The 16,460-nt window shown below is 38.4% G+C and overlaps 1 protein-coding gene and 1 long non-coding RNA gene across 35 annotated transcripts in view; one reads left to right on the forward strand and one right to left on the reverse strand.

Annotated features, from left to right (window-relative positions):
• Positions 1-16,460, reverse strand: part of Nrxn1 (neurexin 1) — a 1,071,743-nt gene that overhangs the window by 1,046,751 nt on the left and 8,532 nt on the right. The gene's annotated exons all lie outside the window — the stretch shown is intronic.
• Positions 6,448-14,597, forward strand: LOC121825176 (uncharacterized). Its single transcript, XR_006067314.2, has 3 exons — positions 6,448-6,575; positions 6,863-7,019; positions 13,213-14,597. It is a non-coding gene; the product is annotated as an uncharacterized LOC121825176 (long non-coding RNA).

Raw genomic sequence — 16,460 nt, forward strand, 5'->3', positions numbered from 1 at the left:
AAAGAAAGGGCAAAAGTACTAAGGGATACTAGTTTTAGACTACAGTGAAATTTTAATGAATGAATCATATCCCCAAAAGAGTAACACACTGGGAGGTGTTACAATATGTATGTCTGTTTATATCTAGCTGTTTAAAAATATCAGAAAATTGTATTGTGGCAGGCTCACTCCTACCATTTTTCTTTTCCTTCGATCATTCTAACCTGATAAATGATCCAGGTCACACAGTCCCAACATTTAACAAAACTCATTTTATGTGTGAGAGTGTCTTTCCTGAGCAAATGTATGTCTCTGTTCTATGGGTATCGCTGGTACTCTGGAGGCCAGAAGGTGTCAGATCCCCTGAAACCGGAGTTACAGACAGCTTGTGAGCAGTTCGATGTGAGTGTTGGGAATCAAACCTGGGTCCTCTGGTCTACCACTGAGCCACTCCAGCCTCCAGCTTTCACTCTCCATGTAGTAACAAAAACCATTTTATTAGTTTACTATACAAAATTTGTACTCAAATATTCTACTTAAACAAAGATAGTCTTTAATTTAGTAGTAATATTAGATTCATTTGCTGCAAAAGATCATATAATTTTAATATTAAGTATTTTGGGAATATTAGAAAAAAGTTTGAGATACACAGTTAATGAAACCAAGGTCCAATAAGAAAGAGCAAGTAGATTGAAAGAAAATGCCAGAACCAATCAATTAACTATGCTAGTGAGTATCTTCAGTTACTATACACATACACACACATAATTAAACTGATAAATACTCTTAGCAGTCTGAACAAATGTAATAAGATCTGCATTAGGAATTAAGCCTTTCCTTTCCATGTTTTTGTGATTTCTACGGACATCTAGTTGCACATAATCCCAAATGCAGTTGTCTCACATCAGCCACACTTTTGAGAAAGAAGTGTCATTTGGGGTTAGAGAAGGAAAACTTTGCATGACAAGTGCACACTAGGAAACTGCTAAGTGAACATGCAAATCAACTTGTACACAGTGGTGAATCAATACAGATGAGCTATCCTCAAAGTCTAGACATCACGGTGTATAAGATGTGAGTATAAAAGGAACAGGAAGTGCTGCATTGCTCAGCTTAGTCATCCATTTGCAATTTTCAACGGAAATTTGCCTTATCAGTTTCCATTATGCTGGCACAAATGTAGACAAACTAAAGAGCAAATTAAGTAATTATTGATAATATAAATGTATATAAAGTAGATGAGGAAATTCTGCCAACCATTTGGAACATCTCATATATTTCAGAAATGCCATTTTGGTAAGCAGATGTTGTAAGAATATACCTTATTACAAAACCAACTTGACTGTATTCTGCCTACTCAGCTATCTCTGATTTAAGACAGAGATGGGTGTCAACAGGAATAAATATAAAAATGGTGCAAGTAGATGCTGAGGGAAACCTCACACAAGGTCTCAAGTCCTGTATCACATTAGTAGTCTTTCATTTACTACAAAGAGAATGACCTCCCTGACAATGTGTCAGTGATGTGGCTTTGCACATGATAAGCAAGTGTTCTCTGGAGTTACATTCTATACCCAAGTATTAAAAAAGTCAAAATTATATCATATTTAAACTCTAAAATCCTCCTTTATGTCACGATTCATAATACATCCTGCAAAGTTCATGTCATGTTCTGTTCTGAAAACATGAACATTCTTTCTGAAACAGGATGTTCAATTCAACACAATGTTACAAATTCTTGGAGAATAACATAATGGGTCTCATCTTCTGAAATGGACACTGGATGGCATTTCAAAGAGTTTAATAGACAATCTTACAAGATGAGGACTGCCAACTTTGTTTAGAAATATGGTCTTGTACTTGTATATTGCATTTCTGCAACATTTTGCATAGACCTTTTTGTGCTCCATTCACTGATATTCACAAGTTATTTATGTCCTTCAGCGTAAGTACATGTATTATTTATGCTGCATATATCTTTGCTTATTCTCATTAAAATATTTTAAACACTATACTAACTTATATATGCATTCATATTAGGTAATGAGTCATCATACACAGTTCTATCATGGTCCATTTAACCAAGTCCAACAAGTATACATTTGCAAACTTGTCAAGCATTTCTGGGAGGGGGAAAAGTTTCTGGAAGTGCTTTTTAAAAAGGAGACATCTACTTAAATTTCCATAGCCACTATTCAACAGTCCCTCAAAAACACTGTGGCAGTTACATTCTGCCTAACTACATACAAAAACCTAGGAAAGCCAGTATTTCTACACCACTGCCTGACCTGGATGTGATGGTGCTCTTTAATCTCCCCCAGTTGTGCAAGGTGGAGTGCCTTTCTTTTATGTGCATTTTTTCACTTACTGGGGTCAAGCTTCTCCTTCTATGTTTATGAGTTGCTCGGATTTCTCTTTAAAGAACTGCATTTTTGGTCTACTTGACCTTTGCCTTTAATAGTGGATCTTCTTAATTTCTTGGAATTAATTAAATTTACTGACATTTATTGAGCTCCCTACTGTGGACCAAGCTCTGTCAGCTGGAAGGTGTAATTGTTACACAGAGAATTTAGAATCAATGGCAAATATAGATGGGGCAATAAATTACTGTAACAAAGTACATGGAGGTAGGAACTGGGTCTACACAAAGCAGCAAAGGCATAAATGCAGATACTATCCATCACGTCAAAATGATTGGATTGTACACAAGGTTTCCAATGGGAGAAAACTGTCTGAAAGGAGGCTAGGCAGACAGGGAAACCAATTTATAAAAGTGATTACCTGACATTCTTATGAATTTGGGCTTTATCCTTTAGCCAAGGGAGAAACAATCTTTAAAGGGTCATTTCAACAGTGGAGCAAGAGCTTTGGATGATGGGTAAGGAACTCTAAGATTAGGAAAATGGTAAGGAGGCTACTTGGTGGGCAAGAACGAGAGCCCAAGATGGCACACTATCAACACAATCAAGTGAACTTGGTCATCAAATGCACATGATTAGCTTCCTTCTCCTGGAACTTCTATCAGCATTCATCTCTGTGATATCATTCACTGCTTTATGTGAAGCCATGCCAGAGCCAGCCCACTCTATCAGAAGAGGGCTTCTATTCCAGGTTGCATCAAAACATAGTGTTCCACTCAAAATAAACCTAAGCCATGACGTTTCTTTACTTTCACTGTGTTCACATTCATGCCAAAGTAAACCCAGTATTTGTTAATTGAGTGCTTTTACTACTTGGTTACTATAAACTTCAAGGAGTTTATTGCAAAGTGGTTTCTTTTCATATTGAAAAATCCAGTGATTGGAGTAATTAGAAATGATGGTGTCTTCACTGGAGTAGAAATAACTCACTGACTAATTTTTAAAGGATCCACACTTCTCACTCTTAACAGTATTTGCATTTTTCAAACACTAAGCCCTATTCTACTACTATTAGTAATACATCCTCAACAAAGATGTATTAATAAGGGCACAGACATGCATCCTGCTATTGAACTCCTGATACTATGAATAACAGTGAATTTTGCTCATATTTTTGATACCTCTCTTTTTAGATTTGTGTTTCGGTTTCAACTCTTATATCTGCTACCAAACATCCAGCCTTCTGGTGCCAGGAACACAGAAGTGAACACTGCCTAGGGGCTAATATTTCACCTCCTTATGTTCGATTGCTTTTTAATATGGGGTTTAGTGTTATGAACAGTGAAATAATAGAAAGATCAAAAATAAGGATGAATTTTTACTTTGTGTATCCTGTTTGGCAAAGAAACCAAGAACAAGTCAGGGTATCCACAAATAGTTTCAGTGACTACTTTGGTTGTTTTGCTTTTTTATTTATTTGCTTTGTTTTTAACTCAAAACGATTTTTCAGCCCTCTCATTTCACCCTTCTCCAGGAAGAATTTATACCAGTGGCAAAGTCCCTTTTCACCCAGTTATATTTCTCAGAAGAATAATGACAAAGCCTATTAAAGGAGTGAAGTATGAGAGACAGCCCTAACATGGTGCTGCAGCGTGCTGCAGGGCAGGAACGGGGTGCCTACTGGGTTTCAGCATGGGAGACACTTCAGAGACGGCACAATGAGCAAGAGGATGCCCAAGGTGAGTCTGAAATACAGGCAGCAGCTGTAACCTGAGTTCAAGGAAACATAAGCCCGGGAACTCCATTGGGTAAAGAGGGCAAGGGCAGTTGGCTCAGTGCAAACATAAGTGTGTGGTTGGACAGCCAGCCCAGAGTGCAGTCCAGGGGCCCACGATAGGCAGGTGGAGTCATACTTGTCAGACTCTGTAACTGCTATGCAGCACTTGGATCCTTTTCTTCTGCTTTGTCAAGTGATAGTTTTGGAGGGTGTATATAAAGCATGTTTGTTTTCAGCTATTGGTCAACTCAGTACTTAAGAATTTTTGTTGGGGGTCTCCCCTGGAGCTGCTCTCTCCAGACCCCACCCTCAGAAAGCCTACCAAAGGTCACCCCTCCCCTAGAGTTGCTCAAGACCACAACTACAGGATATTTAAGACCTGGTAACCAGACCTGCCATGTGCTCTCCCTCCTGCTTTCCCCAGAATCACCCAGGAGATGCTTTGCTCTGTTTATTAAACCTGGACTTATTAATTTGGCTTTATTGCATCAGAGATGGAGGACACCCAATAACCAGGGATCAATACTTACCAATTTTCATACTAAAAGGTTTTCCAAGAGGTACAATAATTACATCACAAAAGAAATGAAAGAAACTCTGAGTATCATTTAGTCAAGGAAGGGGGATTTTATTTATTTTTTCTTTCATTTTACTTTATTAAGAAATTTTCTACTCACTCCACATACTATCCACAGATTCCCCCTTCTCCCTCCTCCCACCACCCAGCCCTCTTTCCCAAGCCACCTGGCATCCCCACTCCCTCCCAATCAAGGTCTCCCATGGGGAGTCAGCAGAGTCCAGCACACTGAGCCTAGGCAGGTCCAAGCCCCTTCCCACTGCACCAAGGCTGGGCAAGGTGTCACACCACAGGCACCAGGTTCCAGAAGCCTGCCCATAGACCAGGGACAGATCCTGATCCCCATGTCTGGGTGCCCCCGAAACAGTTCGAGCCAAACAACTGTCTTCTATATCCAGAGGGCCTCCTAGTCCAGTCCCATGGGGGCTCCACAGCCACCAGTCTACAGTTCATGGGCTTCCACTAGTGTGGCCGGTCATCTCTGCACGTTCTCCCATCATGATCTCCACGTCCCTCACCTGCAGTATCTTTCCTCTCTCTCATCAATTGGATTCCCTGAGCTCAGCCTGGTGCCTGGCTATGGATCTCTGTATCTGTCTCCATCAGTCATTGGACAAAAGCTCTGTGATAACAGCTAGGTTATTTGCTAGACTGGTCACCAGAGTAGACCGGTCCAGGTACCCTCTGGACCACTGCCAGCAGACCAAGGTGGGGTCGACCTTGTGGATTCCTGAGAGCCTCCCCAGCACCCTGCCTCTTCCTATTCCCATGATGTCCTCATCTATCATGGTATCTTCCTCCCTGCCCTCCCACTCTGTCCCTGTTCCGGCTTAATCCTCCCTTTTCCCTATGCTCTCATTCCCCACTCCTCGCCCTCTGCCACCCCCCACACATACCCAGTCCACTCACACTTCTCCTTCACAGGGTCATCCATATGTCCCTCCTAGGGTCTTTCCCTGTTAGCTAGCCTCTCTGGAGTTGTGGGTTGCAGTCTGGCCATCCCTTCCGTCGCATTTAGTATCCACTTATGGGTGAGTACATACTATGTCCTTCTGAGTCTGGGTTTCCTCACTCAAGATGATATTTTCTAGTTCCATCCATTTGCCTGCAAATTTCATGATATCATTGTTTTTACTGCTGAGTAGTACTCCATTGTGTATATATGCCATATTTTCTTTATCCATTCTTCAGTTGAGGGGCATCTAGGTTGTTTCCAGGTTCTTGCTATTACAAATAATGCTGCTATGAACATAGTTGAGCATGTGTCCTTGTGGTAAGATTGAGCATTCCTTGGGTATATGCCCAAACTGGGTCTTGAGGAAGACTTATTCCCAATTTTCTGAGAAACCGCCATACTGAGGAAAGGGGATTTTAAACAATTCAAGATGGGCAGTTGTCTCTCTAAGCTCAAAGCTTGTTAAACATCCCTTAGGAAAGACTTACCTACCAATTCTTATTCTGGGTTCCCATTTACACAAGCTTGAGACAGAACGCAGTTTCCCATTCATGTGCCCAAAAACTATTGTTCAGACACATTTCTATCATTGGTCTTCCATGAACCAAATTATCTTTCTTTAGTTCAAATTATTTTTTTCAATTTGTCGACTTATATTTATCCAGCAAACTTTTCTTATTTACTAACAAGACATTTCCTGTTACACAGTTCTGGACCTCTTATTTCCAAACAGTAGACAGAAGTTCTCTTTGAGTCACTGGGTAACAATAGCTCATAAGTCTAATGAAGCCATGGTGATGGAATTTCTAAGGTCTGGCTGGAAATCAGTAGGTCAGGGAAAATCAAAGGGAAGGTGGGTGAGTGGGCAGAAGAGTGAAGATGCCGTGTGGATGGGCAGCTGAAGACAACCAGAGCACACTGTGAGGGGTAGGTTATGGAAGACACTTGCCAACAGTAGGCCACAGAAACAAAGATTGAAAAGGAAGGAGGCTGAATGTCCCATGACTGTAACTGAAGGAGAATCCAGAACAGTTCTTGTTCAATGAAGACAGTTCGTTCTCTCTTCTCTCTCTCTCTCTCTCTTCTCTCTCTTTTCTCTCTCTCTCTCTCTCTCTCTCTCTCTCTCTCTCTCTCTCTCTCTCTCTCTCTCTCTCTCTGACAAAGGTGATCCAAGAGGATACTAACTATATGGATTTCATTTTTCATTTCCACAGATTATATAACAAGAATACATAACAGGAAGATATTAATTTACATCAGCAGTGAAAGGCTTTCTATGAAATTGAGAGAAGCAATTCAGCTTTTGAAGAATTACTAAATAGTTAGAATTTGGAAAAAGAAGAAAAATACTATGAAACCACAATAGACAAGGTACACATCTTTGAAACACTGAATTCTGCCATGTGAATGCATGTAGAAGATATACAGTTACTGTTTTCTTAAAGAAGGAATTATAAGTTGAGGATAAGGCCTCATGAGCCACACAGTTTTATTTCATTGCCTACCCTGAAAATTCCTACTATATGAATGGAGGCAATTTTCAAACCTAGCCCAGTCTTAGCATTCATATCTATAAATCAGTTAAAATAGTACATACCTTATAGGGATCTGTGGTGAACTAAATGAACAAATGTGTGTAAAGACCTTTAAACAATGCAAAACATATAGACACAGCACAGCATTCAATAAGATGTGATAAGATGAAGGTAGGCTGTATGTTACATGGTCTAAAGAAACAATGCTTACCCTTGCCTTCTCCATTCTCCTCTTTATTTCTGTAACCTAAATAAAGGGTTAGGCACCATGAAATGAACATTCTAGCTCCTTCCCACTGACCCAATATGTGAATGTCCTTAATTTAAATCCACAGTTCTCCATCAATATACCAGGTGCATCAAAATCTGATCTTTTGCACACACACCCTCACTCTCTCTCCCCACTACCTATTTTCTCTAATACTTTTTTCAAAATTCTGTTCTTTTGTCTCCGATTCCTCCTCCTTTTCCCCAGCCTCTTATCTCACTCCCCAGCACCCTTCATCCTCCATCCACTGGAACAAAGATACCCTACACTATATGTTTGGCAACAGCTCAAATCTGTTTACTCCAGCTAAAATGACATAAAAGTATTTCTGTGTCGTAGAAGTAAGGACTGTGTTCAGCAGAGCACCTTGGTTCTGAGAAGGGGAACTGTCTCTCATTCTCCTCTATTTCAAAGATGTCTGGAGAAGTATACATAACACTTTGGCTGAGAAGCACAACTCACAGAAGTAGAATGAGTCCTGAAACTATGTATGAACACGTGTGTGGTGACATATTGTGTACCCTAATAAAATTTGCCTGAAGATCAAAGGACAGAACAAGCCACTCGATTAAACATAGAGGCCAGGCAGTGGTCCTTTAATCCTTTAATCCTAGCACTTGGGAGGCAGAGATCTGTCTGGGTCTCTGTGAGTTCAAAGCCACCCTGGACTACATGAGATTGACTCAGTCTAGGAGAGAAACAGAGCCAGGCAGTGGTGGCACACACGTTTAATCCCAGAATTTGGGAATCGCACACCTTTAATCTCAGCACTTGAGATCTCATGCCTTTGCTCCCAGTACTTGTGAGACACACACACCTCAGCACTAAGAAGGAAGTGATGTGGCTGGACAGAGAGAAAGGTTTATAAGGCATAAGGAGACAGGAACTAAAGGCCTTTTCCACTGAAGCCCTTTTTTAGCTGAGGACTCAGAGGCTTTCAAACAGGATTCTTGGAGTTGGTGAGGTGAGACATGGCAGTAGCTTGTTCCTTTGTCTCTCTGATCTTTCAGAATTTACCCCAATATCTGGCTTCAGGTTTATTATTATAAGACCATTTAGAAATTCGTGTTACACATGTGTAAAGGAATCAATAGAGCAGAAGACTACATGATGTATATAATACAATGTAGGTTGTGATAAAAGGACTTTTTTTTTTTTTTTTGAGACAGGGTATCTCTGTAGTTTTGGTGTCTGTCCTGGATCTCACTCACTCTGCAGACCAGACTGGCCTGAAACTCACAGAAATCTGCCTGACTCTGCCTACCTAGCACTGGGATTAAAGGTGTGCACCACCACCGCCTGGCAAAAGGACATATTTTATTGCAACCATTTGAAGTTAAAGGATGCATGGATAGAGCATTAGAAAGCTATTTACTATGCATCAAAATCATGTAATAACAAGCTAGGCTGTGAGTTATGTTATGAAGCTTATGTTACTCAGATATTAAAAACAAGGGGTTTTTATAGGTTACAGGTTTCTCACATTTCATTAAAATGTTTTTTGGGATCTTTGAGGGTTTTTTGGCAAAAAGTTTATTTTAAAATACTCCTTTACTCAGATAGTGGTCTCTGCTTATTTTGACCTTGTGTAGAGCTTAGTAAGTTCAATTCCCTAGTTTTTATATGTATATAAATTGAAGACCATCATTATTATTAGGAAAACATATTCACTTGTTTTTGTTTTTGTTGTTCACACAATACTTGAGAAGACACTAATTAGTAATGTAAAAGAAATATAACCTTTAATACTATGCTGAATTCCAAAAGAAATACTACTTCTTTTAGATTAAGAATGATCTTTTTAATTTCTTAAGGTCTTGTGCAAGGAAAAAATAAATGACAAAAACTATTTTAGGCTATGTATACTACTATACTTTAAGGCTATCTTAAATAATATGTATTTTTGATGACTTTAATATAAATTTTAAGATTTCACAAACTGTTTTTGCTTGAATTATATCACTTTTTTGCAAGTCATATTTTTCTGTATGTCCCTGTGCAAAGATTTACACTTACATATACATTTATTGAGGAAAATAAATGTATCATTATTTTTAAACTTCTCAATACTTCATTGCACTTGATCCAAGCAGGCTTTCATAAATGTACCTTATTACACATTTAATTGTGCAGTGCAGGTAATGAAATATAATACATAACTTCACACTTTTTAAAGTTCACAGTTCAGTCAATTAAGCATATAGTATATAGAGCATCACATATAAATTTAAATAAATAATAATTCATTTTAGGAGGAATTCAACTTTGCACTAAAGAAAAAGGGCTGAAGGTAGAAAGTGGTACCTTCCATGCAGCAGTTATAGTTACATGCTGCCATGCCAGCTTCTTCCCTAAGGAGAATCCAGGCATGCTTAATTATAGAGACATCATTACTTAGAAGAAAAACATGAGTCTTTAATTTCCTTGCTTCTCCTGGACTGAGGCTGTTCGTTCTGCTGAATCTAACAATGTCTGAGAAACACTGAAGCTAAGCTGGTTCTACAGAGAGGCCCAGGTGTTGTTAGGTCAGGAACAATAGTTCCTCCTGGCCGCTCTGATCAGTGTTGCTGCTTTGGCTGCAGATGAGCAGCCGCACAAAATTCACTGCCTCTAATGAACAGAAACACACACACCCCACCCCCAGTAGCAAAATGCTGGTCAAGTGACAGTTTCGTTTGGCGTCTTCTAACTTGGATTTCCAGAGCCTTCTGGGAAGCAAACTATAGAAGCATTACAGCAGCAGTACTTGTTCTCATAGTGAAGAGTCGGTGTCCTGCTAATGTGCTCCACACAGTTTGGAGCACAAGTAACCACACAAGAGTTCAGGTCAGCACTTTGGCTTGCCAGCTAAGATTTGTCTTCCTCCCACTTCCTTCTAATAATAACCTCTTATAGCTACCAGAAATAGCATAAAGAATGTATCTTTCTAAATCCAAGAACTACTCTTGGCCAAAGAGTTGGGAAGCCCAACTTACTTATCCAAGAGAAACACTATATTCTCACTTGGTAATTTCACTTAACTCCCCTCTGTGCTTACAAGAAGAGCTAGAGTAATGCTTTCTTCAATCTTCAATATCCGTATCTTTAGGGGAACCAAGTTCCAACTCAGTATCTGTTATTTGACTGACCTAGGTGTTTACATTTGTACCAAACAACACCATGGGCTTCCATATTTTCAAACTTTTTACTACCCAAATTATAAAACTGAGCGAAATTCAGTGTGCGGCTTTATTCATAAAAATGCAACTCATAAGGACAAAGGTTAGTGTTGGTTGGGTACAAAGTACAGGGATTTCTCTTCTGATTGCAAAGTTTAGTCAATCTACTAAGCATCCTGCTAGTAGATCAACAAGGGAAGCAAATACGTGTGATAAGCATCCTGTGCTGTTTTCTTTAATGTCCTGACATTGGAAAATGGCACTAAATTTAATTCTTTTACAACCCTCACATCTAAGGCCTTATTGTAAGTCAGCCACTTAAAGTAGTTAACAACCAGCCCAGCACGGTTTACCCTCTGGTGAATGGATATGCAGGCTTTGTCATGCAGTACCTATCACCACAGAGCAGCCTGCCTGAGCACCTGGGCTCTAATTCCAGCCCAGCCATCAATTCCCTATTGGGGAAAGAGAACTTTTCTAACCTGCACGTGGCTCAGAAGAAAAATAGGACTTTTATCAAGCTAGGGGAGTGAGGCTGTTGAAGAAATAACCAAGATAAAGTGGCTAGAACCCAATATAAAATGATTTCACTAAGAAAAAATAAGGAAGTAATTATTGGAATTACTAAGATAGCAACAGAACAATTTTAAGCTGTTCTCATGTTTAACAGGTATCTGCAGCTCCAGTGAGCTAGTGAACTTTAAATAATTGGACATACGGCATTTGTGGGGAGCATCTTTCTTTGTAGGCTTGGAGGATTTGTGAGAATTTGATTGGACTATCTAGTAATGTGTTTTCCAATATCCAATTATTCACTTAAGTATTGAATTGAGCCCTTTTCAAACTTATCATTTCAGCAACTGGACAGTTTCAGCATTTGAACTGTCCAAATTGCAAGGTTTCCATTGATTAATTGTAATGGCAAGATCCATGTTTAAACAATACAAATCAAAATTAAAAGTATGTTATTTCTAAATATTATTAAGGCATCAGAAATTGAAAATGATTCAACTTCAAACATTGTATCAGGTATTTTAAATAGAGAACTCTATTTGCTTCTGGTTTATTTGTACATAATGTGTCTGCTCTCTGGAATGATGTTTGCATTTATATTAAAAATATTGGATAGCCGGGCGTTGGTGGCGCACGCCTTTAATCCCAGCACTTGGGAGGCAGAGCCAGGCGGATCTCTGTGAGTTCGAGGCAAGCCTGGGCTACCAAGTGAGCTCCAGGAAAGGTGCAAAGCTACACAGAGAAACCCTGTCTCAAAAACCAAAAAAAAAAAAAAAATTGGATATTCTGAATAAAAATATTTTAATGTGGATCCCCACTGAGGATTACCTTATACCTTAGCATTCATATATAATTCATAAATGTAGAGGTTTTCACTAAGCTGCAATCATTTTTAATTTGAAGAATTAAGAAGTTGACTGGCCCTTACATATAATAAACTGCACAGATCTTCAGGTATAGGTCAAGGAATATTCAATCACAAATATGTACCTCAAAAAACCATGGCCCAGGCCCAAAGTTCCACCCTCTTTCAACATTACTATCCAATTACTTCTGTTTTGACCTCTGTCATCATAGATTATTTGTGTCTCTTTAAATCTTCATAGAAAGAGGATCATCTTATTATTTATAAGAGTTATTGACCTAAGTTATGTGTGTCTGGTTTAGTGTTTACCCAAGAGAGAAAAGGAAACTAGCATGGTGGTTACTCTGTTTGCCATACATCAATGAGCAGCAGCAGAATCCCACCAAATATGGTGAATACTATTGGGCGTCAGTGATTAAAAATGCATCAAAATAATCCTAAAGTAAGATTATTAAAACAGTAGTTAACCTTTAATCATGAGTATAACATCCTACAACCATCACACAGTAGTTTCAGGGTTTGCACACATCAACCACTCTTGCACACTCTACATGGTTGGTCTGCAGGAACCATCAGAGTTTTAGGAAGCTCACTACCAGGTTTCTTCATTTGCAGTCTTGGAAACTGCAGCACAGAATGGTAGTGGCCTTATCCTACAGTTAATGTCTGTTTAAAGACAGAGACATGCCTAATATTGTGTCCTCAGATTTTCCTCATATTCTGTTTGCACAATAACATGTAAATAATAAGGCAAAAAAGAAATCTGAGAAAGCACCCTGCCTATCCCCATTCTGTCCTGAAGTATAAATATTCGGAAGCTAGGCTGAAAACAGGAAGCACAAAGCCATGGAGTCATGAAAAAACTCTGAAGAAAATGGCCAAGCAAAATTATTTTTCAAAACCCAATTAGAACTTTTAAAACTTACTATTCAGTAAACTATGCAAATACATCTGTTCCTGTACTTCTAAGTAAGAAAAAAAAATTGAGCCACAAATTTATACAGAAGTGCATGATAATATATATGTAGGTTTTACATAATATTTTAATAAGATGCATTTTAACATAAAAACTTGTTCAAAATTATATCAGGAATGTTTATGGGTGTTTTTGAAAGTTTGTTTGTGAAGTGACTTTTAAGGGTAACTTTATTATAATAAAACAGAACTTGGCTGTCTGTGATGAAATGTAATTTTTCATCCACATTTATCTTTTCTCTCCTGTAAGGAGCACAGCCAGCAGGGAGAGATACTGCCTGGGAGAGACACAGAAGTGGCTGGTGGACTGCTCAGGAGCTCATGAGGCTCACCTAATTCTCCAAATACAACTAAAAATAATAGAAATGTTAATATAATTCCAGTACTTGCTCTTGTCCAATGAGTAATTAGTTTAATTGTCAGATTTCATTGAAAAATGGCCAAAATTAGAACCTAATTATACTGCCATATGTATGTATGTATATGAAGAAAAATAGTTTGTGATAACTAAAACATCTGTTTTAAAATTTAAAGCTCAAATATATTACTAGCCTGCACTTTTATATGAAAATTTCAAAAAGAAATTATAAATGGGACACCCGTGCTTACACTGGCCATTTAAAAGGCTCCTATTATAGATAGATAATTACACTATAGACATTATATTTTATTTTTTTGCTTTTGTTTTTGTTGACCAAGTTCTGGCAGTCCTACCCAATGTTTGCACAAACTAAGCAAGTGCTGGGACACTGAGCTGCATCCTCTGCCCAGTGTTATTTTTGGACAACTGGTAAGACAGAAAGAGTACTGTTTAAGTACAGGATTGTGCAGGCGTTATTTAGAGGATGAAAGACAGTGGTTAGAAATGTTTTTGTGTGTAGCATTTATTGAGTCATAAAATTATTACATGATTTTTTAAAAAAAAATTTGAATCACAGCTTTAAAAAGGATATTAAGACAACTGTTTAAAACAGAACAAAAGCTTATTGTCTTCATTATTTCCTTTCTTCATAAGTTGAAATTTTGACAATTAAAGAGATCACTGCACTGGAATTCAGCATTTAAAAGTTCCATACAGAGACTTTTGTGTTTAAGTACCCTTCAAGAAAGTGGTATCAACGACCAGACTGTGCTCCTGACAACAAAGCCAGCAGCAGGGAAACAGATACCACCCGGCGCCCTGCCCATGCCATCCACCACTCTCTGTATTTACACAGTCACCAGCCTAGTTTTCACCAGGATTCTACGAAGCAAATACAGCTCCCATGCAATACGTATCCTATGCCAAGTCCTAAATTGAACAACAAAAAATGTAAGTTTTCCCACTTGTAATCTTCGGGCAGGCAGGCCAGAGAGTATGAGTAATTTAGCTCCTAAACTAAAATTACTCAACAGAAGAGGAAAACAAAAAACAAATTCTGTGAATCAGTGGAATTCTAGAATGGTAACTATGTTGTGGTCATTTCATAGAAGTGACAGATGTCTTTCGCTGTCCAATAGTAAGAAATCCCCAGTACACTTCAACAAGGAGGAATCCATTCATGAGCTTTGTCCAACTCAAAGCTTTTTCACAGAGGTAAACAATACTTTTTCTACAATGGTCAACCTCAAATAAAATTCTGGCAATGTCTCTGTATCATTTGTGTTTAGTATTTACAATTTAACTTTAAAAAATCCCATTAACATTTTAGTTCCTGTAGGAACTGTAGGAATATTATACATAATATTCATTTTAAGTGGTTTACAATGTTGCACCAGACAGCCAGTAGATGTTACTTTTTATTATAGATAAACTGATTACAATGTATTATATTTGTGATACAGTGTGGTATTGCCACTGCTTTCCAGAAGACTTTGGCCTCAATTAGATAAACCAAGAGAAACCAAGTGACAATCCAAACAGAGATGGGATCACGATTTTCCAAGTGGAGAGGAGTGTTATAAACAGTAAATGCACTTAAATCTCTAAACCTAACTAAGCCCAAGAAGATTCCAACTTCCTTAAAACATGAATCCCAACTTGAAGGACTCTTTTCAAGGTGTATATTTTTCTCTACTTTCTGCCGTTCAGTGACAAAAAAAATAATATTTCTTTCATTTCCTCTGGCCCCCTTCCAATCTGTTTTGTAAACGGATGTTGAAGTGTCATTAGTAAAATATAAATTTGACACTGCCCCTCTCATCTCCTATGCTATATACTCTTGTGACTAACAAGGCTTAAAATCCTTGAATAGTCCAGAAAAGCTAGCAAGGCCTGACCCTACTATCCTATTGACTATGGACTGAGAGCGTCATTCAAAGAGGACGCCTGACAGTGGCAGAACAGGTTGTGCCGTGTTCTGTAGAGACTTCTGACTGTTGTCTCCCTTCTCCATGTTTACCCAGGAAGTCCCTATCACATTCAGATATAAGTCTAATAGCTACACCTCAAGAAAATCTTGGACTAGGTCCCCTCACACTATTTTAAAATTCTAAACAGCATATAGCCATTCTTTAAAATATATCGCCATTTCTAATTCCCATATATATTCTTTCAAATGGTATGCCTCCTCAGTAGATGACAGAATTTTGAGCTAGGAGCTACTTCTGAGTGCACTCACCACTGTAGCCACAAGTTTTCTCCATTCCCGTCCGGCCCCATGGTCCTGCAGCCACTTATAAAATAATCATTCAGAGGCTTAATATTATCTAAAAAACTGTATGGTCTATGGCAGGCCTCTTGCTAGCTAGCTCTTATAACTTAATCCATTTCTATTAATCTATGAGTTGCCACGTGGCTGTGGCTTACCAGTACTTTCATATCTTGCTTCTCCCCAGACCCTGCCTTTCTTTTTTCTGCCTTTCTCTTGGATTTCTGGCCTGGCTATAACCTGACTTGCCATAGGTCAGAGCAGCTTCTTTATTAACCAGTCATAGCAACACATATTAACAGTAAACAGAAAGACATCTCACAGTACACCATTTCACTGCAGAAGCCTAAAGCTTTGGCATGTGCAAAGCAGTCAATCTATACCTTTGTATAAAAAGGGATGAATAAATGAAAGTATGAATGTGTATTGTCAAATCTCTGGTCTCAGGAAAGTTATATAAAGGGTTTCATTGAAGCAGCACTTTAGTAAAGACATTTACTGCACTGCCATGCCCTATAATATTAAGCAATAATGCATTTTTATAGTAATTTGAATAGAGAAACTGAAAGAAAATGACATCACAATCTAGTATGATATGAAACATATGACCATGAAAAGTCTAGGACTTACTTAGATATGGAGATCACAAGAATAATTTAATTTCTTATGGATCATCATTTTAGCCCTAATTTTAAGCCGGATGATCATGAGATTCACTATGTTTTTGAAACTGCTAGGAAACTATCAGTACCCTTAAGTAGAAACTTATTAAATAATAATGGCACAGACGCACTTAGATGCGTATGATCCCCTGAAAAAGCTATGTGCCCCATAAGCATCCATCATTCAGGAAGGATGACATTGTTAG

Source organism: Peromyscus maniculatus, chromosome 22 (genome assembly GCF_049852395.1).
Source record: "Peromyscus maniculatus bairdii isolate BWxNUB_F1_BW_parent chromosome 22, HU_Pman_BW_mat_3.1, whole genome shotgun sequence".
NCBI classification, from domain to species: domain Eukaryota; kingdom Metazoa; phylum Chordata; class Mammalia; order Rodentia; family Cricetidae; genus Peromyscus; species Peromyscus maniculatus.